The sequence below is a fragment of the Nyctibius grandis genome, chromosome 12 (genome assembly GCF_013368605.1).
Source record: "Nyctibius grandis isolate bNycGra1 chromosome 12, bNycGra1.pri, whole genome shotgun sequence".
Taxonomy (NCBI): domain Eukaryota; kingdom Metazoa; phylum Chordata; class Aves; order Nyctibiiformes; family Nyctibiidae; genus Nyctibius; species Nyctibius grandis.
The window spans coordinates 14,005,148-14,029,133 of record NC_090669.1 but is presented as its reverse complement, the minus strand read 5'-3'; positions in this window follow the sequence as shown (position 1 = coordinate 14,029,133).

Sequence of the window (23,986 nt, the reverse complement as noted above, 5' to 3'; positions counted from 1 at the left end):
GTAAGTAACCAATAGAGCAATCTACCAAAAGAGATGATAAGAAGACTTCAAGACATGTTTTCTTCCCCTCCAGATTGAGATGCAAACTCACATCCAAATATCCAGCTGGGCTCAACACAGTGATAACTTATGGACTTAATCATATAAGAGGTCATTATAGATCTTCTGTACCCTTCTGGCCTTAATACTTACTAACCTAAATTAAAAATGTATTTGATGCTGTACTGCAGGTCTGGAAGATATACAATCTTTGTTACATTGACTGCAACCATGGGTAAAGTGACATATTGCTTTTTAAGTGCCCTTTCAACTGAATACAGGAATACAACTTTGTGTGGGAGGAAAATTGAGAACACTGCAATATGCATGATAGGAATAAACAGCAGCTGTCTGCACATACACAAAAGCCCATCGCCAAATTACAGCACAGGATACCAGGCTGCCCCCATTCCTTGCTGTAATTTATGTTCCTCGTGTGGTAGCATGAAATGAGGAGGTACTAGGGGACACAATTTTGGCAGTGCATATGCAAAACATTTATTTCCCTAGGTGTGGATGAAAAAATGTATTATTTATACAGAAGTGATGACACAGAAGGCATTGTGATAATAAGAGACTATTTTAGGGTATGTGTAACCCAAAAAAAAAACCTGCTCTATGGCCATACTTTGCTACTTTACTGGAACTTGAGTGGCTGAAGTTTGTTACATCTTTCCTCAGTATTTCAGAAAATATTCTTTGTTTATTTTGTGTAGACTTACACTGACACCCCCAGTGGGATTTTAATTTGCCATGCTAAATCGGTCTGTTTGTCAGGTAGCTGCTCAGTCACCAAGCCAAGCAAGTGAAAGGCAGAGGAAACTGAGCACCTAACTCCATCAGGCCCATTAAAAAAAACTGCTTTTCCGCTTAGGTTAAACCAGGGCTGCTACCGGAAGGGCATTGGCCATAAATACCAAGTCTCAAAGCCTGTGCCCTCTCTTTATTACATAAGGTAGGGAAATGCAGTTCTTCCCCACTCTTGACTTGCTTCAAGCAGATGGTTATACTACGAAAAAGCAGAACAAACAGGTTTGTTTTCTTAGCAGCATTTTCCTTAACCCACATTCATAAGCACAAAAGTCAGGAAAGAGCATTCAACACTCCCAAAGGCCAGATAACTTCTCCCATATTCATCATTCGTGTTATTCCTCATTTCTATTTCAAGGTTCAATATTCAGAAGAAATATACTCTTATTCTGATTTGCCTTCCGGAGCAGTTTTGGGAAAAGGTCCAAGTATTTTTGTGGCAATATTTTGTATCCACAAAGGTACAATTCAGAGTATCTGCATCTTGATTTGTACCTACCATGTGACAGCTTATGTTCCCAAGTGACTGAGTGACAAAGTCCAAGTTTTAAACTTGAAAACAACATTCATAAAGGGAAATCTGTGTTGAGAAATTTCCCATAATCCTGTTCATATAGCATTAAGATCAGGATTAACTTCATTTTAAAATTAAACCTGACCTGGGTCTCCTAGCTGTGATCAGTGCTATAGTACACGTCTTGTGAAACTTCTTTCTCAATTTCAGTAAAGGACTAACGACCTTTTACCAAAAAAGAGGTGTTCCATATTTTCTGGGGATGCAAATTAGTAATTTTACAGTTCCTTTAACATTTCAAGTTCAAAACCAAAGGCTTGGATCCAAGGAACTATATATTTCATTATTTTATTTTTACCATCAAATTAGAATATTCCAGATTATTATCCATAAACATCTTTCCTATAATAAACAGAAATACAACTAAATCAAGTCCTCTGACAAATCTTGCAAGACCAAAAAAAAAAAAAAAAATCTCATTTCAATTATTTTAGACAACTGTACACAGTACCTGCCAGATATGCTACACAGATATTAAACAAACACAATCACTTTAGCAGAATATGGAATCAGAAGTTTCAGCTTTCGCTAAACAAACAGCCTCGTGGCAAGAAATATGAACTTTAGAACACTATTAACTATAACCGTCAAATACAAAAATAGTGATTCCATTCTCTGAAGTAGAAACTACATTATTTAGGAAATAAACACAGAATGAAGTATATGATTTTAGGTATAGGTATCTGGTTTCTCCAAGATCCATACTTTTAGCATGACCATCTCCAGCCCAGAAAATCTACAAGATTCCCATTTGCACATCCAGGCTAAACTGGTAGCACCACAGAGGGCTCAGCGAACAGGCCACATAACACGTCATCAAGGCATTGGTCTTGAAATTGGACGCACAAACTTCTTACCTGCTACTTTTTACACTGTACATCATGACTGTTGCGCAAAAAAACCCCTCTGACAATACTATTTCCATGTCATTTGTGATCTACATACTGTTGTGCAGTTTCAAAAACAAAAACAAAAAAACAAAACAAAAAAAACCCCACACCAACCAAACAAAAAAAAAACAACCGAAATACTATTTCTCTTACAGCTAATCCTGTAGGGCAAGATCTGTAACAGCTGGTATTCCTGGATTTGTTAAAGTCTATAAAGCAAAACAAAACCAAAAATCAATACTAAAATGCAGTTTTAAAAGTTAAGGGAAGGGAACTTGGTTTTGAATTTAAGATAATTATTCTTTCTTAAAGAAAAAAAAAGTGGCAAAATTTGGTTCCTTATAGTTCTGATTTATGTCAAACACTGAGAGAAGACCCAGAATACATATCCAGGCTTTTCTAAGATTCTGAGATGCAGCTTAGATTTGTGCTGTCTTCTGCCAGCAGTGTACATTTTCATTTTAATAAGTATCCTACCTATGTGCATTCACGTGCATGCGTGTATCATGGATAGTTTCCCTATTTTGATTACATATTTTTCAGTCTTCTGCAAATTAGCAAAATATACACACACAGAGGAGCTATATAGAACAATCCAAAACCAGATGGAAACTGAAATCTCAGTGAAAATGTGGGAAAATGTGGGACTTGCATTTTCTTCAGACAAGAAATAATAATTCTCATTTTTATTCTTAGATATTATGTGTACTTACGCAACAGTTTCACTATGATTGTAGTAATTCAGCACTAGAAAGGCAAAGGGACAGCTAGTCAACATTTCTGCTTCTTGCAGCTATTCCCAGAAGTAACATCAAACAATGTTATCAGTTGCTATTTTATTAGTTATTTTAAAGAATACCTGCTGGTACAGTATCTGTCCATAATCCACAAGATATTTCAAGTAACGTATGATGTATATTTCAGTAGCTTTTTTTTGTATATCAGAAATTTCCTGGAATGTTTTCTTGACAAATTTTATATACTTTATAGTATACCATGTATACGCTAAGTACCTTATGAAAAAGCTTAGAAATAAACCTACTTTAAAAAAAAAACAAAAAACAAAAAAAACAAACAAAACACTGAATTAATCCCCAAAAATATTTTCAGAAATTCAGTGAAGTGCTTGTTATACTTCAGGAGCCATAATCTCCATAGGTCAGATGGGATGTTATAACAGTTTGAAAAGAGCTTCTCAAACTTGATACGTCATCAAGCTGGAAAACCATTTGTTAAGAACAGGGGAAAACACAAAACTCAGCAATACAGTAGAAAAAGGCATATCACAAGCTAAACAAAATGGTGTAGCATTGTTTGTACTATTATCAATAGTGTATTAAAGCACTGAAGATGTATTAAAACACTGCCAAGGGGGAACAGCAGAAAACTAGATGGACCACAACGGCAAAAGACAGCTATATTTAGACATATAGCTGGTGTTAATTTTTAAAGCCTAATTTTTAGGTTGGATTGAGCTACAGTCTTACAGATATAGCCCTTGCATATGGCTGCTCCCTGTAACCATTTGGAAGGCGAGTCACTCCTATGTACGAAGAATCAATACGATCCAGGAGTTCAGAGTGTTATTACAGTTTCAATTTCTATCCGAGTGAAAGTACGTGATCTCATACCCTCTAGATTTCAAAGAGTCATCACATTAAATCAAATCCCAAAGAAAACAGATTAAATATAAATAACAAAGTATTTTAGCACAACTTTGAAGGAGGGCAACAGAGTCTTGAAATTTGTTGTTTTCAGTTGTTCAAACTGTCACTCAAAACTCTGAAGGGAAATGCAAAGCTTACGTGAAGATAGTACCGCAAGTACTATCACATCAACACAGCAACTACTTAAGTCTACTAAACAAAACCCGTCAGGAATAAGCAGTTTAACTGTAAAATGCTACGGAAAGGTATAAACCACTTCCACAAGTCTGTCTCTCTGGTTAGCAACAGTATTGGCAACTCTAACACATCAGAATTCTGGTGGTATTCACTCTGTTACTTGATGGATTTAGCAAATTTTGCTGTTGTAAGATCCTCTTATCCCCATAACAAAATTAGGACCTCATTTTATCCAATTTATCATTCATTTCTTAATTTGCAGGCCAGCTGTTGCAGTTTCATGGCAGATATTTCATTGTTCTGTGTTGTCTAACAAATCAGCTTTGGACACCATTCAACCCTTGCAAAAAAGGCTTCTTGTGCTTTAACAGAATAAGGTCTGTTGCACTGATAGAGAATAGCCAGATAAAATGGAGAAACCTGCCTAATGTCTCTGTGCCACTTTGATCCAGCTAGAGAACGGCCAGCATGTGTAGGCAGTTAGGGTCTGGCGGTCAGAAGATATCGTGCTGTACGGAAAGATATGACCCCTCCCCGAATACCCTGATAACCAACAGTGTTTGGGTTATGTCGTAAGCAGACGGAAGTGACGCGGTAAACCCAGGATATATAACGCCGTCTTACACACCAATAAACGCCATTTACCGTCCACCACATTGGTGTCTGCGAGTTAACGGCCCGAGCGACCTGGGGTTGGTCGCCGTGCCGTTCCCGAACCAGGTCGCCACGCCAGAAAAGGCAACAAGTGGTGCCGAAACCCGGGAATCTCGCCTGGAATCGGGTGAACGGCAGCCGGAGCGGCAGGACCAGCCCGGCGGGGAGGATGCTCCCGGACCAACAAGGAGGATGGAAGCCCTTGTGAAGGTCGTATCATCATTACATAAGCAGTGGGGTATCGATTGTAAACCCAAAGATTTTACTCTTGCAGTTGCGAGGCTTTTGCAAATTGGGGTCATCGACCAGCCGGTGGATATTCTCCACCCTGAGGTGTGGGACAAATGCACTAAAGCGTTGGCTGAGGAGACGATGTCTTCGGGTTGTGGGAAAAACCTTAAGGCGTGGGGAAAAGTCGTACAGGCCCTGCAGAAAGCAATACAAGAACAGGAGACCTGGAGGGCGGCAAAGGACTGTCTGCTGGCCATCCCTAAATTGGGAGTCGGGGCAGCCACACAGACTTTGCACCCCCCGAATGATAACGATTATGCAGTGCCTAACGATCTGCACGCGGGCGACACATCCCCTCAATCCCCAAACCCCGACCCACTTACGGAGGAGCAGAAACGAGCCAAATCCTTCTGGAGTGGGTTAGCCGAGGAGGCCAGGGGCGCCTCAGAGAAAACGGAGTCTGAGGAAGTCTGGATCAGACCACCACCCTATGCGCCCCAAGATGGCGCCGAGCAGGAAGGGGAAGGGCGGGGCGAAGATGCCCATGGCGGGAACAGGGAGGAAGCGCCAGTATTAACGAGCACGCACGAATGGGAGGGGGAGGAGAATGAAAAGGAAACAAGTGGGAGGAACAATCGGGATGGGGGGGGAGCACGAGCGAGGGGCAAAAGGCCAATCAGAGCGGCTGCCCGGAAAAATACCCTTACAGGGCAAACACCCCTCCAACCAGAGGGCAGGGCGAGCCAAGGGGGAGGGAACGACCCGCCCGTGAGGGAAGCAGGCGGGACCGGAACCCGCGTACAGGAAGCGGGCGGGACCGGAACCCGACAAAAGGGTACCGGAACCCGGAAGTAACCGACCAGTCAAGTTCTGATTCCAGATCAGACACTAGCTGGGACAAGTGGCTCGTAACTGACTCAAGCTCAGAAGAGGAGAAAGAGGAAACAGACACGATTAAAAACAAAAATAGAAAGGGACCGCAAAGGGAAAAAATCCCTCTCACAGATTGGAGGAAAATAAAGACTGCGTGTGCTGATTGGGTCCCATCGGCCACGCTAGCGTTCCCGGTCTGGGTAACGGACGGAGGACAGAGGGTCCACTCACCAGTAAACCCTAAGGACATACAAGCGATCGTTAAGGCAATTGCGGATAAAGGGCTTAATTCCACCATGGTTTCTACCCTCATAGATGGTGTCTTCGGGGGAGATGATATGCTCCCGTTTGATATAAAACAAACTTGCAGATTGATCTTTGACGGGGCAGGGATGATCGTTTTTAAACAAGAATGGGAGGATAATTGTGCAAGGCAACTAGCTCAAGTAACCGGAGCGGACCACCCGCTACATGGCTCCAGCTACAGCGGCTGATGGGTACAGATCCAACAATGATTACTCCCCAAGCACAGGCCCAAGGCCTGCGGGCCCATGAAGTTATGACAACTACTCGTGCGGCCAGAGAGGCCATTCGCACAACCTCTAGAGTCATTGTCAAACCATCGCCATGGTCCACGATTAAGCAAACTGAAAGTGAGAGCTTTACGCAATTTGTGGAACGCCTCCAGGCAGCGGTCGACGCCTCGACCTTGCCTGCGGAGGCAAAAGGCCCGGTTGTGGCAGATTGCTTACGCCAACAGTGTAATTCGGCAACTAAAGAAATCCTACGATCGCTGCCAGTGGGGTCAAGTATCGCGGACATGATTAAGCATGTCACAAAGGAAGAACATTTAACTCCGATTCAAGTGGCTGTTCATACCGCAATAGCTAATGTGATGGCATGCTTTAAATGTGGTCAGGTAGGCCACGTGGTGGCAAACTGCCCCCGGCTGGGGAACCCATCAACAACACCCCCTCTGCGCCAAAATCGACCCAGAGGACCGTGTTGGGCCTGTGGAAAAAAGGGGCACCTCGCCAAGGAATGCAGATCAAAAAACCAGGGAAACGGGAGGGGGAGGGGGCACCCAGGCCGCGCACAGCCCTCTCCCACTTGGAACATGAAGCGGCCCAGCTATACCAACCCCGGATGGGGCGAAGCGCCACCGAACCTATTACCCCCTCAAGATGCGACCAACTTTATGGCTCAACCGGCAACCCAGCCGAACCTATCCCTACCTCAGGGGCAACAAGGACTATCCCCTGGGGGCAAGATCCCAGGGTGGCCCTGGCAGTAAAATGTGATAACCCGCCAGTGGTGTGGGGAATCTGCTCTCTCTATGATACCGTAAACGGCACCACTATTAATATCGGCCCCACTATTAGTATCCCCTTTTTGATCGATACTGGAGCAGATGTTACGGTTATCCCTAAGGCAAACTGGCCCCCACATTGGAAATTGGAGGATGCCCCCACGGTGGATGGAGTCGGGGGAGTAACCCGAGCTCAGAAGAGTACTTACCTGATAGCAATCACGCTCCACACTGAAAAGGGACCGGAGAAAACCATTACCCTCTTCCCATATGTCATACCAGGGGTCCCACCCCTGTTGGAAAGGGATGCCCTAGCTCTTTTGAAAGCCAGGGTGACAAATTTACCGTAAGGGCCACTGCTGTACACCCACTTCCACCTATTAGACTGACTTGGAAATCGTCTGACCCAGTGTGGGTTGAGGAGTGGCCCCTGTCACAGCCTCGAATGGACGCTCTTCTTAAGTTAGTCGACCGCGAACTACAACGAGGTCATATAGAGCCTTCCACCAGCCCATGGAACACCCCCGTTTTTGTAATACCCAAACGAACCGGCGAGGGATTTCGCCTTCTCCATGACTTGTGTGAAGTAAATAAAAGGATCCAACCAATGGGTCCCATTCAAACGCTACTGCCCATGAGTTCCATGCTACCAAAAGGACAACCGTGTGCCATCCTTGATATTAAGGACTGTTTCTTTTCGATACCACTGCATGAGGAGGACAGGGAGCGGTTTGCTTTTTCTGTCATGTTCCCAAACAACCAATGCCCCAACTTGCACTTCCAGTGGAAAGTGTTACCTCAAGGAATGATCAACTCACCCACTATCTGCCAGATTACAGTGGATCGGGCGTTGGCACCGGTTCGGTGTGATAATCCAACCACGACTATTATTCAATACATGGATGACATCCTAATCACCGCACCATTAGGAAACCAGGTGGACCAGCTGATATCAACAGTTTCAGAAACTTTAAAGTCAAATGGATTCGAAATCGCAAGTGCGAAGGTTAAAAAGGGACCGTGTATAACCTTCTTGGGAGTAGGGGTCACAAGTTCCTATATAACCCCCCCCCAAATAAAAATCTGCCGAGACATCAGAACACTCCATGATATGCAACAGTTACTGGGATCCTTGCAATGGCTTCGCCACGTTGTCCTGATCCCTCCCAAAATCATGGCCCCCCTGTACGATCTTCTGAAAGGAAAGAACCCATGGGAACAAAAAACTCTGACGGCAGGAGCAATGAACTCTCTTGACTTTATTGAGCGACAAGTATCGTCAAGCACACTCGCCAGGTGGAACCCGGATGTACCACTCGATCTGTATGTACATTTCACAGAGGGGGGAGGAGTAGGGGCACTAGCCCAGGGGCCCCCTGAAAAAGCTCAACCAATACTGTGGATAGTTTTGGGAAAACCGTCACGTGCATTCTCTCCAGGAGTCGAATGCCTTGGTAATCTTATCATGAAAGGCAGAAAACTCGCCCTAAGACACCTACATCAAACCTACCAGGATATACCTACCTTTTCGCAAACAACTCCCGACGCAATCAATGGCGATGTCAGAGTATCTAGTCATAGCTCTTACCGGATTCAGTGGAGAAGTCCAGTATGCTGCAAAACCCCCCTGGACTCAAATGCCGGCCATTGTCGACATCGACCTCCCACAGAAGATCATGGACCGACCCCAACAGGGACCAACGGTCTTTACAGATGCGTCCTCAACGACCTCAACCGCGGTGGCGGTATGGCAGTCAGGAGACGAATGGCATTGTATTAAAATGACCGATTGTGCGCTTTCAGTCCAACAACTAGAAGTGAAGGCCGTAGTACTGGCGTGTGGACTGTTCCCAATGGAACACCTCAACATAGTGACTGATTTGATGTTTGTAGCCAAGCTCTGCTTGGCCATGTCGGGGCCCGGCGTGTCAACATCCACAGCAGCCCTAATGCTGGAAGAAGCACTTTTCTCTCGAAAGGGCACCGTATCGGTCATCCACGTCAACAATTAAAGGGTTTTTCCAACACGGCAATGAGACAAAGCAGACACCGCAGCAAAAGGATTATGGACATTACGAGATGCCCGCCAGCTACATGAGTCACTCCACATCGGAGCGAAAGCACTATCGAAGAAATGCGGAATCTCAGTCACGGACGCGAAACACATAGTAGCAACATGTCCTCGCTGTCAGAAAGCACCACTGTGGTCCAGTGGAGTCAACCCCAGAGGTCTCAAGGCCTCCGAGGTGTGGCAGACAGATTTCACGCTCTGTCAGTTGCTGAAAACCTCGAGCGTGGTTAGCGGTAACAGTAGATACGTATAGCGGAATGATTGTGGCCACACAACACCGCAAAACCGACTCCAAAGCAACCATCCAACATTGGTTAACAGTCATGGCGTGGCTTGGCATCCCTAATCAGATCAAAACAGACAATGGTCCGAACTTCGTCTCTAAATCAGTCCAGGCATTTGCTTTGAAATGGGGTATCACCCTAACACATGGCATTCCGTATAACAGCACTGGACAAGCCATAGTTGAACGAGCAAATCAAACTCTGAAGTCAAAATTAGAGGTGTTGGCGAGAACGGAAGGATTTACCAACGCCATTCCCCCGGGAGACCAAGCACACCTGCTAGCAACCGCTCTTTTAGCACTAAATCAATTTTCTAGGGGGGAAGAGAAGAATAGCCCCACCCAAAAACATTGGGCCACCAGAGCATTAGAGGAAGGTCCGTTGATCATGATCAAAAATGAGCTGGGAGAGTGGGAACAGGGGTGGAGGCTAGTTCTTACAGGGCGAGGGTATGCCGCAGTCAAAAAGGATGGGAAAGTTAAGTGGTGTCCACTTAAGTCCATTAAACCAGACCTCCAGAGTAAAACTAATGAGAACTGTGAGTTTTTGTTTGCAGGAACAGTTCATCAGACGCCCTCATGACTCGCATGACCTGGTGGCAAGACAGGACGACGAATCGACAAACATCCTACCCACGCCTGAGAGCCCGGCATCAGCGGAATCCAAACGCCGACGATATGACCCCCACAGAAGAGGGCTAAGACACCTTTGCATTATCCTGATCCTAGGACTTATCATGATAGGACAGGTAGAATCAGTACATCACCCCTATCGACCATTCAGGTGGGTCCTCACAAGCGATGATAGGGTGATAAAGGAAAGTATAACAGCAGGTGCCCCGACCTTTATGATAACGGTTGGTGACTTATTCCCCATGGTGGGAGGACCCAAATCCAAATCATTATGGGGAACATATTGGTGTCCCAGCTCAAACCCAGGAATGAGTTATTGTAATTATCCAGAACATTTGTTTTGTGGACATTGGGGATGCGAAACTATTGTAACAAGTGATATATGGAGACCGAAAAGAGACGACAAATTTTTGTGGGTAAAATGGGGACCAAATAGATGCACCCACCCAAAATTTGCGAGTGACGGAATGGTATACCACAAAGGTACCTGTACCCATCTGAATTTAGAAATCCTACAACCAGCTAATATAGGCTGGACGGTGGGGAAAATGTGGTCGGTATTCATTTACAAAGCTGGTACAGATCCGGGAGTAGTGATACAAATTATTAAGCTTCTACCTCAGACACCCCAAACCATCGGACCTAACCCCGCTCTTAACCCACAAACACCCACACTTATCCCCGTCATTGAGCCACAAATGCCTGCACCTTCACCTACACCATCGCCACATGCTACCATAGATAATACCGAAGTTGTCACACCTGTAACAACACACACCACCAAAAATTCTGATGGGAATTCTCTCTGGAAAATGATGCAGGCTAGTTATCAAGTACTGAACAGAACTAACCCGAATCTTACAGAACATTGCTGGCTGTGCTATGGCATAAGACCACCCTTTTATGAGGCGGTGGGAGTAAGTGAGACACCCATATGGGTAGACCATCCAAACCCACCCCAATGTATATGGGACCCAAGAAAATTGGGGATTACATTAACACAAGTGGTAGGAAGTGGTATCTGTGCGGGTAAAGTTCCGAAACACATAGAACCACTGTGTGTTAATAAAACACTGGATAAAATTCCAAGAGCAAAATGGCTAATACCGGCCAACAATACCAAATGGATTTGTTCTACTACGGGAGTTACACCTTGCTTGTCATTAGACATGTTTGACGAATCTTCAGACTATTGTATTCAGGTAGCTATAATCCCTAGAATCTCTTACCACCCTGAGGACTTTGCCTATGACTCACAGACTATCCCAGAACATCATTTGTCAAAATGAGAACCCATTTCAGCACTGACAATAGCTGCTTTACTGATCATGGGAGGTGCGGGAGTAGGTACAGGAGTAGCATCTTTGGTGCAACAGAATAAAGAATTTAATACCTTGAGGATGGCAGTGGACGAGGACTTAGCTAGAATTGAACAATCAATAAGTGCATTAGAACAATCAGTTAGATCATTATCTGAAGTAGTATTACAAAATCGAAGAGGATTAGATCTGATATTCTTACAAGCAGGGGGAGTGTGTGCCGCTCTAAAAGAAGAATGTTGTGTATATGTGGACCACACCGGAATAGTGAGAGACACCATGACCAAATTGCGAGAGGGATTGGAAAAACGGAAAAAGGAACGAGAAGCACAGCAAAGCTGGTTTGCATCATGGTTTAGTCATTCACCATGGCTGACCACCCTGATATCAACCTTGACGGGACCGATCATAATGATCGTAGTAGCATTGATCTTTGGACCCTGTATATTGAATAGGCTTGTGTCGTTTGTTAAAAGTCGGCTAGAAAAAGTTAATATTATGCTGATAGAACGCCGACAAACGCTTTAAGAATGCTCTAATTGCCTTAAGAATGTTCTGGCTCAAGATTTCCTTTAGCTATCCCCAGTTATCCCCCATTTATTTCTTATATAGCGTGCTCTATTTCAAGTTTGTAATGCATGTTTTAAGACTGTTATAAGATATAGAGTAAGAACAGGTTGTATTTAGCATATTTTATCCAAGTTTATGACACATGTATTCTTTATTCATGTTATTCACATGTATTCTTTGGGATTGTTATACTTTAGCAGATTTACTCGTGCATGGGGAGGGGGGAAATGTAGGCAGTTAGGGTCTGGCGGTCGGAAGATATCGTGCTGTACGGAAAGATATGACCCCTCCCCGAATACCCTGATAACCAACAGTGTTTGGGTTATGTCGTAAGCAGACGGAAGTGACGCTGTAAACCCAGGATATATAACGCCGTCTTACACAACAATAAACGCCATTTACCGTCCACCACATTGGTGTCTGCGAGTTAATGGCCCGAGTGACCTGGGGTTGGTCGCCGTGCCGTTCCCGAACCAGGTCGCCACGCCAGAAAAGGCAACAAGCATGCATCTCTGCAGACTCCTCTGTGGGATGCTTTGAAGCACATTTACTCTTTTAAACGTATTCTCTTGATTAGGTGAAACGCTACTCCTTATGTGAAATCTCTTTTGAAACTACAAAGAACCCCTCCTCATACTCTCACTAGAGTGACTGTGTCAGGCTAGTGATCTCCTGTAAGCTCTGCAACACTGGTTTCATTATTTTCTCACTAAAACACTGAGTAGATCTGCATCTGAAGTTGTAATCCATGGGGATCTAGTGAAGGTGAAACAACGGAAAAATAAAGAAAGGGAAAAACTTGACAGAACAAAGACTAAGGAAAACAGGAGGTGCCTGCACCCTATGTACAATCTAAAAGCTATATTGAGCTTCAAATTATTTTCACTAGGGTTGATCCCTGAACAATCTTGTGACTGAGCACACATCAAACACAAAGCAACACAAGCATAAAATATATATTGACGGAATTTTTCTAAGAGAGATATTTCAGGGGTTGTGGTTTTGCAAGTAAGGTTTGTGGTTTTTTTTTCTGGCAATTCCATTATGGGGAAGTCTTACACAAGAGATAGTGTACCATGCATTATATTCTATAATAAAAATTGCTCAAAATTTTTATTTTTGGAAAGGACACCACCTGTTTTGACAAAGAAACCTGAAGGAATAAGAGATTCTGGAATGCTATATCTATCCAGTCAGAAGTTCTTTTGGGACGAGATTTGAAAGGGGCTTCAGAGAATTAATCTGTACTATCACCAGATGCTTAGGAAGGAGTACTCTGTATGGATGGGAGAACGCACAGGAACAGGAATCCAATACACATAAGTGCTAACATCTCTTTCCTGGGAGTTTTGGACCAGTGAGCCCACAGCAATACAGCAGATAAAAAGTCTAGCTTAAAATTGCATGAAGAAATTCTGGTAGATAGGAAGAGTCTACACACCTGACATCTTAATCAACCCGCTCAAGACATTTTCTATAGTGACTATTGCAAATAGTAATGCAACAATACACAACAACAACTGCTGAGCTCATTTCTCCTTTTGCCATGCATCTCGTAGCTGGGTGGACAGCCACACACTCAAAGTTACAGCCCTAAGACTCTGCACTACAGCCTCCCTCTCTGCTGTCCCCCTGGCAGGTTTCCTTGGTTCTCAATTCATTTGCCGCCCTTTCACTTCCCCAGCTCCCAGCACCACCTCACCTCCACGGCTTTCTCTCTGCTGCTTCCCGAGGGCTCCTGACCTCCCGGGTCAGTCCTGCCCTCAACCCCTGCCTCTTCTGCGGTTTCTCACTTCTGTTTTAATTTCCCCAGGGACAACTGACCCACTTATAAACTGAGCTCGCAAAAGGAAAACTAAACCCACTTAATTTATAGACAAGCTTCTAAAGAGTTTGACAGGAGAGCTGATAAGCGTACGGCACATATTTCTGAACAAATACAACATTAAACAAGGGATCAGTTCCCATTTCCAGGGTACAGTTTCCCTGGTAGGCAGGTAACATGCAGCTATAGCAGTGCTATCTCGCGCCGCTGGCACTGCAGCAGTGTAACAGGCTGTATGATATCAAGCATGGACGGCTGAGAAATCAATGAGATTTAAACCTTAAAAAGATTGAAATGCTACTGATTGGTTCTGGGTGCTCGGTAGGCATGACAACTTCTTTTGTGATTAATTCTAACCATAACTTAGTTTTAGGATCCTCTGACATAAAAGTCTTGGCTGCTACAATATTAAACAAGAGATAAATCCAAGGAAATGTATCTGTTACTAAATCTTTTCTTTTTTTTTTTAAAATCATCTTCATAAAATTGCTAGATTAAGACCTCAATTTAGAAAGTACTAATGTATCTGGAAATGTTATCATTTTTCTCAGGACATAGCAAAAGAATTTTATGATTCCTAGAACCAGTTTTGGATAACCGTGTACTGTATTTTCGGACTGAAATTCTCCAGGTAGCACACATTAAGACCGAAATTTTACAGCTGCTTCACAATTTGAGCAAAATTCCAAAAGGGAATTAGCTGTAGCCATCAAGACTCAAGACCCTCTTCATCAAGCACAGTCATTGTGTGCTTGTGCCCATCCTCTCAGGTATTGTAATTTGAAAATTCAAAGCTGACCATACAGCTTTGTACCTTCCTTAGAGACTTACTGCCCAAGCCATAGCGAAATTATAGCTACAATGAATTAAATGCAACTTATATCATAGGCATCAATGAGGACAGAACTTCAGTCATGAAACAGACAACAGAGACTCCTCTAGATATTGGCTTACTTGTTTTCACCTTTCTACTAGAATTTCTCCCTATATACATTACCTTTATAATCACCCTGTAACAATGCCTTTCCTCCCGCTGCATGCTGACATCTGGAATTCGACTTTCAAATTAAAGAAAGCAATCAGTGGTTGGGAGAAAACACCCCATATGGAATACAAGGACAGAAGTGAAGATTACTTACTGGAAGCACTGTAAATGAAGAGTAAACAAACACAAGTCCGCATCACTGGAGGTAAAATTAAAACATAGTTGTTTAAGACAGATTCTGGGTGGCACAAACATACCGGCAAAATTCAGCTAGGAGCAAAGTATGCAACAGCTTTGACACCTGAACAGGCTGAAGACATTACTAATTGTAGGCGCCCCTGTATCTCTGTCATCATCTAGAGTCCAACTTAATAAAATATCGTGAAAACTGGGGAAGCTGAGGCACAAGGGAAGGTCCCTAACTATCACCCTGCAAAGAGGTAGTAACCCGTAGTGAATGGCAGAGTTGATAATCGGCTTTAGATGTTTTAAACCACATCAATGAGACTTCACAGAGGATATCCATTGCAAACCAAGGTGATAAGAGCCACATAGGGCAAAGTTGACAGGGGAGAGCACATTTTCAGTTAAGTTTCTTAAGAACTTCTGCAATCACATCGCCTGCGCCCTCCCTTCCCAGTACCTCCCAAGTCTGCTAGCCAACATTAAATAATCTAACATTACATACCTTAACAGAAGAGATGGTTATGATAAACACTGAATCTTATAACATTTTAAATGGTGAAGATACACATCTATTTGCTGCCCTACAGAGATAATAGAACAAAGAGAGAGAACTGGAGAAAAAAGAAAAAAAAAAGTATAATTAATAGCTCAAAGCAATTTCTTGTTCAGAGATGGTAAGTGCAGAGGAAGGTTTATTACAATAAATTACTGAGGCAGAAACACCACGATGACTGAGGAAATTTTTGGTTTATATCCCATAGTTTAGAGACAACAAGAATGAAATAGGTAAGGAATGGTTTCTTACATACATTTTCTTACCTATATTTTTATCTACATTTCTTATGCAGAAATAAACAATGCTATTCAAACTTAACATTTGTATTTCTTAACGCATACAAGAGATGAGCTGATTTATTATGACAAAGCAGTTAACCATATTTCAAGGAAAATTAATTTCCTTCTTTAGACTTTAATACGAGGTAACCGAACTATGAACTGTTGTCAAAAAATGCTGAGCAAAACATGCAGTCTTTAAATAGTTTTTGCTGCTAAATGTAGGCTTCAAAAGAACTGGACATTCAAAGTACCAACTAGTCTAGTTCATCCAAAGGGCAGAGTGCTGTTGTTACCTCGAGTTCTGGATAGCCTTCCCCTTCTTCCCAATTTAAAGAGGAAGTGCAATAGGCATTAAAATAAACAAGCATGTTATTTTGATTTCAGTGCAACTACTGAACTAGGATACTCCTTGTGATATATTCCGGGAAGAGATTAAAAAAAGGCTTCATTTGAAAACAGCAACAACAGAAACAGTAGTTGCTAACTGCTTTCTCCCTGGCATCCCTGTAAAGCTTAAGTTTCCTGCGTTGTATGTTTGTACTTGTCTACGCTCCGACTCCTGCTGTGCCACCAGCTCTCAGGGCACAGCAAGCAATGCTAATGTCACCTGTAGAAAGGCTGTACGCTGCCAACATTTAGAGAAGCACTGAAGCCCATGAACAAAGCAAACGAAGGTGGGGATAGGAAAAAAAAAAAAAAAAAAAATCACTGAAAGTAATTGTGAACACTCCCTTGGAAAGACAGAACAACAATAATTATATGCTACTACCTGTATGAAAAAGAGAATCAGTACTGCAAGCCATTACCTATGCATTCAAACTTTCTACTGCTTGAAGTGAGCATGAATGGAATGGATCATGCCATTGTTTTTAGCAAAATCAGATATTTAAATTTAAATAAAACTCAGCTTTTTGGTATAACCCAATCCTTTTGTGTCCAGAGCAAAGAAAAACTATTTAGAGAAATGAGTAAAGCCTGTGTGATAATGGAGGATCACATCTGACCAGGGCCAGCAAAAGGAGGAGTGAAGCATGACAGGGCAGGAGCAAGACTCTGAGAAACCTTTACTAACAGTGTGTGGGGCTGGTGCTCACTCTGCTCACTGAGGTTCATCTTGCTTGCAGAGATAGACTATGAGGCCACCCACTGAAAGTCTTCAATTTTGAAATAATCTTCAATCAGTGTTTGGCTACAATATTCAAGTGAGTGAATAGCAAAACTTGAGAGTCAATGTTAAACTGCTCAGAGTTTTTCTAAGGAATGTGGGCGGGATCAGCCAGTACACAAGAACACAGAAGGATAAATAACTTTTTTTTTTCTCTAGCAGACTAAATCCTTTTCTGAGACAGTAAGCATTAAGAGAAACCATTAACTGTTCAGCTGCACTTTTAATATCTGTAATTGTTTAATTTAAAAGACTGGAAAGGAAATGAAGGTTACTTTATGCCTTTGCTCAAAAACAACAAAAACCAAAAAACCCCAACCAAAACAAAATAAACAAACCTAAAAAAACAACAACCCTTAAGCACGGGTTTTGTGTTAACTGTCCTATGATGAACACAAAGCATTGCAAGCTAGCCTGAAATCTGCAGAGCTGAGGCTCTCCACCTTGTTTTAAATAGTCTTAAGGGCTTTCAGACCTAAAGATGCTATTTCATTTCATACTACTAATACAATGCAGTTCTTTACATGTCTTTAATAAGATGAGAATTCAGCAAAATACCTTAATTTAGTCACAATTTGAATTTATCCCAAACTCCATGAACAAGCTTATAATCGTCACTTATCACTGTATAATTCATTAGTTTTGTTACTAATATGCAGGCAATAAATAGCATTGAGCTCCCATAACATTTTCATAAGTAGAGGTGAAAAGCTATTGCAAGGAAAGCCAGTGTCAATATCCTCTTGCTGTAAAAAGGAAAGCGAGACAAGCAGCTTGCCCATAAATAAATGACCTCACCCACATTCAGCTGGCCAACAGTAGTGCTGGAACATTTTGTTTTATTACAACTCTAATGTGTGTTTTATTCGCTATGCTAAACTGCCTTCCAGCTCTGTGTTGCTTTCTAGTCGAGCACAGGCTTCAGTATTAGAATGACTTGAGAGATGTAAAGAAAAAACAGCTCCAAGGGGAATCCAGTGATGACTTGACACTACGAGCCAAGACCATCGCTCATGGACAGAAAGCAGATGGTTCAGACCTCTTGAGCTCTGGTCTGTTTGTTGAGTGTGAAATGGTTTTCACCTTTGAACTTGAAATTGAGCTAATCCTTCCACTGATAATCACAGCAGGGCTTTCTCAGGCATGGACCTGCATGGACTTGTCTCCACTCCTGAGTGCCAAGACAGTTAACACATTTGGCCACGCAGATATCTAGAACTGTGCTCTCTCCTTTTGACTGAGAAACTAAAATTTGAATATCCATGTTTTTGCTATCTTCTGGCAAATCTCTACATTACATCTGGCCAACAATAACAGTCTTACATGAATAGCAGTTCTACAGCAGGAAGATTCTCCTTTCACGATGAGGCAGAAACTGGTAAAAGCCTGCTACACCAGTGCTGTACTAGTTAGTGTTGCTTACCTGCCAAGTACAAAATTCAATACTTGAAGTTCAAAACTGCTTATTTCCAGTTGCTTGAGGCACAAAGACATTTCAGTGTAGAAGCAAGATGACAGATGTAAGCACATCCTTCTATAGCCTCAGGAATTTACTGGTTTGTTGTGGTTTATTGCTGGGTATTCGGGGTGGTTGAAAGAACAACTTTGTTAGAAGAACCTCTTTCACAACAGGTTAGATTCACTGACACCCTACAATGTTTGGAGTAGAGCTGGACTATGTTTGGTGATCATCTAACACAGTAATGTCAAATGGTCACAGAACCCGACATCAAGCTATGGTCCAACAATGAGAACAGGATTAGCACTGCAGAGGCACACACAGTCTGTGGGCTCAGTAACAACTCGATAACACAGTTGAAAACATGGTGATAGTTTCTTTAAGAATACATACATTTGTATCAGTAAATGCAAAAAAAATCCAATTCCATTCATTAAGCGTGTAAAATTCCAGTTATTCCTTGAACAGCAGATTATGACCTTATATGCAAAATAAGTTGTGGTCATCCATTTTTAATGAGGCACAGTAGTCTTTGCACTCTATGTCCCAGAGAGTGCTGTGGGGAACTTTGTCAAGTCCTGGGAAAGGTCAATTAGTTAAAAATCAGTTTTTTTCTGGTTTTTCTTTCATGTGTAGCTCAGCTTTTTTTTTTTTTTTTTTTTTTTGTAAGGAATGGGTGAAATTTATGCTTGCTATGACTTCTCACTGAAAGAGATAGTGAACCAACATTTTCGTGCAAGTAGATGAGGACAGATAAATTACATGGTATAGACTTCACACTCACATATTATATGGGGGGAGTTAATCAGCAGTGATCCTTTACTGCAAAGCAGAGATTTCAAAGACCTAACAAAAACTTCTGTTGCCTTAATCGTTGACTTCTGGTAGTTGCTTTTTCTCAGATATCAGACAACTGGAAACACAGCACATAAATGAAGCAGAAGAAAACCTCAAAGATGAAGAATATTTCTATAGATTAGTTGAGAGCGACCAATATTTTAGACTTTATACTTTTTACATTTCTGTCAGGATCCTTTCTCAGAGTGCAAACACTTGCACTTTCTCTTCCCAGTGTCACCAGATGTCACCTTCCCCTGGTTCTCAACTCCTCCATCATCCTCACAACTGCAGCTTAACTACACCAGCAAATGAATGAATCAGCTGTGTTCCCACCTACTGCTCAAAGCACAACATTGGACATAAGGGACTTTCTCAGTGCTATACCAAAGATTCCCTTTACAAAAAACTGTAAAACACACAACTGTTACTCCAAAGATAGTTAAAGTTTCTAAATTACATAGTTACCTCCATCATTAACTGAGCATTCAACTACGAATAATAGCACCTGGGGTACACTGTTCACACAATGTCTTTCAATTTTTAAGGACAAAGTACATATGTTACTGAGTCTTAACTTCAGCCTAAGGCATTGTTATGTGTGTATGCGCATCTACACATTTCCCTTGAAGCTGCTCTAAGTTATAATTTGATACCAGGTCTGCACATATCAGATGTAGGGTCAGAAGAGAACAAAAAATGCCACTTCCTCCTGTACTGTCCCATTGTTCTTCAGTGTCATGTGCACTATATTCTCTTTATTTCATCTGCAGTACTTTCCCTTCACCATACCAGACAGGGCTTTATAAACCTAGCGTAGCGCTTTTAAGGAGTCCTACATGTGATTATAACATGGTCTGTATATAAAGACATTAGCCAAAATTCTACCTGACAATTTTCATAAAGAGACAGTCTTTTGCAATGCCTTGTATTTCTAAACATTTTCCAAACCCTGAATGGATACAAGTGTGTCTGAAAGTCTCTGAAGAAAAAGAAAGCGAACTGTTCAAACACTTGAAAGCATTCATCAATTTGGAAACTGAATCTTCCTAAAAAAAAAAAAAAAAAAAAAAAAAAAATCTATGTGGAAATACACATTTCCACTTTCACTATTATTTCTTATTTCTAGCTCAAAGTTGCTTCTGACATCATCTCACCCATCCCTAAATCTCACAAAATTCTGGTATTAATAGCACAACACTTTAATATATTAATCATGTATATACATATGTATGCTTGCCTTAGCTCTTGCACATTAGACAGGCAGCCTGCCCTTAGTTGCTGAAGCTATAGAGCGCATTAGCTGGGCAAGGAAATGCATCTAGACTATCTGATCACAGCCTGGATGTGTTGGTGCATTTCCAAGCACAAGGTAGTTCTAAAGCAGTCAGATCTGGATTCCTTAAACACAAGCCAACATCATGCTTTTGAACTGTCACCCGATTAAAATGCTGAAAATTTAATATTGTAGGCAAGTTGTATCACAAAGTGGCTTGACATCGCTGGTCCTGAATTATTTGAAGCAGATAGAGAGTTAATAATAGAAGAGGTTTCATGCGGTTACACCAGTCCAGCAGAGATCAAAAGCCTGTGAACATATCCCAATTTGCTCAAAGGGCAAACGTTTCCCGTCTGCCTGCTGGTAGAGACTGACCAAAAGAGAGAACTTCCTCACTCAGAAATCTCTCCTGCAGTTACTCGTTTTTATCTTTGCCATACTAAAAACACTTCAGTTCTTTCGACTGTGAGAAAAGAAACCATCATTAGCACTACCTAGTACTTTAGATAGAACAATAGTTTAAAGAAAAAAAAAAACACCAAAAAAAACCCCAAACCTCAAATATCCTGTTACTACATGTTGGTCTGAACTTACAACAGCCGGTTTCTGTGCCTCTCTGTACCGCAGGAGCAGCTTGAAGTACTAAAGCAGCATCTCCTTCAGCACTGTGCACCAAAGACCAACAGCCTGCTGACATCTCACAGAGCAATGCTAGCATACCGACAGACAGCCCAGCCTGTTTTTTTTTGTGGACAAGTCTTAAGCCTTAACAGACTTAACAGCTAAGGTATAGAGATCTTTAGAGGTTTGACAAATGTTTGTAGGAATTATGGCACTAATTCTTCCTATCCATTTACATCACAGACATCTGTTTAGTTGGAGACTCGTGGCTTGATGAATTAGTTTATTATTTCAAATGCATTCCAAAACAGGATAATTGACATTTTACACTGTAACTATTCACCAGTTTGACATTACCATGTATATTAATTAACATGAATATCTAAAGCTTGAGATTGAAGAGAGAGCAAAGTCATATTAAAGTTAAGAACTGTTGTGTTTCATTTCAAATTCAAAGACAGAACAGAACTAGACATGTCTATCAAAACTGACATTTCAACAATACTAGTTAAAGGGGATAGTACCAGTTCAGTATTTTCAAAGATGCTTGCACAAAATCAAAGAGGAGAGTTCAATACTCTCTCAAAAAAATCTTAGGTCAAGTGCAATACTACTACACATTAACTAAGTACTGTTAAACTTCACTTAACAATATAGTCAAGAAGTAAGCACAACTCCATCCAGTTTCCAATTAACCAATGCTGAAGTCATACAGGGGTTGTAGATTGGCCATATGTAGCCCTTTCCACACAAGTTCTCCTCTTCCACGGCAGTGAGGTTAGCTCTGAGCTGCCAGATTTAGATTAAAAATAAAACAGAACAAAAATCCACCACACACACCAACACACCATCCTACGCCTCCTAAAGCGACGCAGGACGGAATGCTGACTATACGCGGTTAAGCGCAGTATGTTTACATCTCGCCTTTAAGTTGCCCTGAGTCAGTGTCTTTGGTGAAATCCAAGTACATTCTTCAGGAAACCCTTTAGTTTTCACTCATGGATAGTGCAGTTCCACTCTGGTTGGTTTTCTCCCTCAATCAAAGTTTATGAGCATAAATCCACCTCCTACTTAATAAGTTTGACACTTAATTCATGCTCTGTCACAAACAATCTTTAAAGATAACTTGATAACCATGCCAATTAAACATCACAGGAGAAAAATGTATATGCTTTCATTTACTGTTCATTATTTAAAGTGGGAAAATAGAACTCTTAAAATATAAATTTTAAATAGCAAAAGCAAGGAATTTTTTGTTAAGAGTGTGTGGTGCTATCATTAGGTTTCTCATGAAAATGTAACAATATACTGGAGTTAAATTATAAAGCTAAGGAAAGAGAAACATCCAGTGGTGACTGTACAAAATTTTCCATGTAAACCCTATTACATCTAATAAATTCAGTTATAAATTAAGATGGTTAACATGTTATTAAAACATGCAAATAAGTAAATATAACTAAACAAACTCCAACTGTGCACTGAACATGGCAGGGGAGAAAAGAAGATCAGGGTGGTTCCTTTTAGATTAGGTCTGCAACTTTGCAATGAGACTGAAGAACAATTCTGCCCGATACACACTGTCTGGAAAATGTAACAAGCAGCCATCTAGCGCACATAAAGTGCCAGCTTCTCTTTTGCCTAGCAATCTGTAAAGGTATAGCCCCAGTACCCACCCCACTAGCTGCATATCCACACAAGATTCCCTTGTACCAGTGCACTCTTACATCACACAATTTAGAGAGAACTCACCACTTCAATGAGCCATTTAGATGCTGGACCTAAAAAAGATAATTATAAAAAGAAATAATCCTGAAACATACCAAAATTTAATTCTATCATGAGAAGCACAAGAGTGCAGGAGTGCCAGCCAAGAGGAGGTTTATAAAGTAGAAGCAGTATCACAATCCATACAGAGCCGCTAACCATATGCCTATTTCACGAGGTCAGCAACAGCTCACACTGCCGGTCTTTGCTTATTCCTGTATCTTCTTTCTGCAAATACCTTACAACATTATCAAAGCCAAAAATATTACAGCCAAGTAGTAGTGATGCTGTGATTATGACAGCAGCAGACGTTCACATCGTGTATTATATTTTCCTCTAATCACCATTTTCCCACAGTAATAATTGAGGTGTGCTATCTTTTGCCATTAAGAAATGGTAATCAGGGTAAACAGATTTCTGCATTAGAGAAAGCAAACAGAAGGGCTCCAAGTATATTTTCCTGCCTTTTCTCTTACAATAAAGATTTATTATCCAATGACATAATCTTAATACTGTAACTTTCAATAGCCCTGACCTTTTAATGTTCTTTACTTTCTGCTCTAAACTCCAGGTTTGCTGTCCCTGAGCCCAGGTTTGGTTTTTTTTTGTTGTTTTTTAAACTTCCAAGACCACAGAGCATTTTCAGACTTCTTATTATCCATTCAGCTACCAACTTTGTTCAATAAGAGTGCAAATCACTTGTGGGCAGAAAGGCTGGCTGAGAGCAAGATAAAACATGTTCTCCGAGGCTAACCGATTATGGTTTGAAGATATTGTTAATGAGTATCTGACTCTCTGTCCATTGGGTAGACTTTAAACATGTTTGCTTCTACCTCTTTCTTAAAATGACTAAATCATCACAGTGCCAGTTAAACACTTACATACTGCAGTGACGGGTGCTACAGAAAACACAAGAGAGATCTGGGAG